This window comes from Vicugna pacos, chromosome 30 (assembly GCF_048564905.1).
Source record: "Vicugna pacos chromosome 30, VicPac4, whole genome shotgun sequence".
Classification (NCBI taxonomy): Eukaryota; Metazoa; Chordata; class Mammalia; order Artiodactyla; family Camelidae; genus Vicugna; species Vicugna pacos.
The window spans coordinates 33,149,131-33,150,981 of record NC_133016.1 but is presented as its reverse complement, the minus strand read 5'-3'; the positions used below and the strand labels follow the sequence as shown (position 1 = coordinate 33,150,981).

The window sequence follows — 1,851 nt, the reverse complement described above, 5'->3', positions numbered from 1 at the left end:
AGTCAAACATGATTGCTCAGTATGGGAGACAAGGTACTGAACTGAGAAGTAGATATTGTAAATGTAATGAAGTTCACAACACGGCCATTTGCTTCAGTGTAGCTGCTTTGAGAGTGCCTGTGGGCAGTGTTCAACTGATTTAAAAAAGCACGTTGATCCATTGCAATATTGTTCTGGTGATCTAACTGACATTGAAAATGGAGGAGAAAAATCACCTCTGATCAAGGTAGTTGTATCACCTATTATGTGGCTAGAAGAGGGCTTCCTTATTAGAGGCATGTTTAAATTTGCAGAAAGTAAAAATGCACTTTCTCCTCTAGTGTCAACCACAAAATCAAAATTATCATTATGCACGTTACCCCCTGCTTTAACGTGCTTCTTTTTGAAATCTTCAGCCAATGAAGATACCAGAGAGACATTTTTAATCCCAATTCTTCTTTTTATTCTCACTAAAAGCTGGGGACAGCCTCGTTTAAGATTTGGATTATGGCAGAACTGCAGCTACAACCAAAAGAGAAAGATTTTAGTAATATTTTAAACCAAAATACAAGACTAAATTAAGCCTAACCTACAAAACCTCAGATTTCACGTTTACTATGCTAAGATAATATCATCAAAATATGCACATTGCTGACTATGTTTTGAAATTCCTTATTTGGAATATGCACATTTAAATAGTATTTAAGTATTCAAATTTAAGAAGCTAGCATTTGCAGTAAAGGTGAAAGCCACTTTTTAAAAGCGGCTTTAATACCTTTATTTAGATTTCTCGTAAGATTCCTAGTTGCTAGGAAAGTTTCACACAATCTTGAATACTTAAGGCTCTGTCCTCATTTTTTGAAAAAATAAAGAATTTTAGCATTTGTAGTTTTATACAGTTTTCAAACTCTAGATTTACATTTACATTACCATAGATCGATGTACAAAATAAAATTTTATATATAAGTTACCAAGACGTAACTACAATTACTGAATACCTTGCTTAAAAGAGAGACTTCTTTTTCTTCTGCTAGAAAGTCAGCTAGACAAGCAGATCTTTAAAAATTCTGCTGCACTTTCCTAAACTTATAAATGTTAAGCTGTCTAACTAAACTTTTCATACTTCCAGTTTCAAATACTCTGAAAGGGGACTTTCTTTCCAAAACTTCCTTCTTTAAGACAACTTCATCAATCACTATGGAAGTTTCATTATCATCCCACCAGTTGGATTTAAATTGATAACTCCCAACCATTTTCCAGATTTTTCTTGGAAATGTCAGAGAACGAAAATCATTATCTTCATCTGGCTCAGAGACACAATATGTGTAACATGGACTTTTAAACAAGGATTCTTCAGACAAATTCTGAAAATCACTTACTTCAATCATAGACCTCAAGACAAGTCCCCAGAGATTGTTGGATCAAACAATACAGATCTTCCGGAGTTTCCTGAACCAGTTGGTCCATCATTATGAGACCTATCTTGAAATTCTGAAGAAATATTTGCCATCTCAAATAACTTTTTCTACAGCTACTTTTCTAATCTGAATGATTTTGAGCACTGCAGCTTCATATGCTGCTCTGGCAGGCCTGCACAGATAAACTACTAGGCCATCACAATGGTTCTCAACTTGAGTAGATGTGACATCACATAACGACTGGTCTCCTAGCAAGTCAAGTGTAACATCCAGCCAGTGTTTACTTCTCATTCATCCAGTTAAAATGAAACATATATGATGCCTTTTTTTATAGTGTGATCTGCAATTATTACCCCAAGAAAATCTTTTTAAATAATTAATGCTGGGGTCTATGAAATAAAACAAATCTCCATACTTTTGTACACAAATTTATACAACATTGATGAACAGAGTA

At 34.2% G+C, this 1,851-nt stretch overlaps 1 long non-coding RNA gene across 1 annotated transcript; it reads right to left on the bottom strand.

Moving 5' to 3' along the window:
* Positions 1–414: 414 nt before the first annotated feature.
* LOC140690437 (uncharacterized) lies at positions 415–1,583 on the bottom strand. Its single transcript, XR_012065706.1, has 2 exons — positions 1,359–1,583; positions 415–501 (listed from the first exon to the last, which is right to left on the bottom strand). It is a non-coding gene; the product is annotated as an uncharacterized lncRNA (long non-coding RNA).
* Between the last annotated feature and the right edge of the window lie 268 nt (positions 1,584–1,851).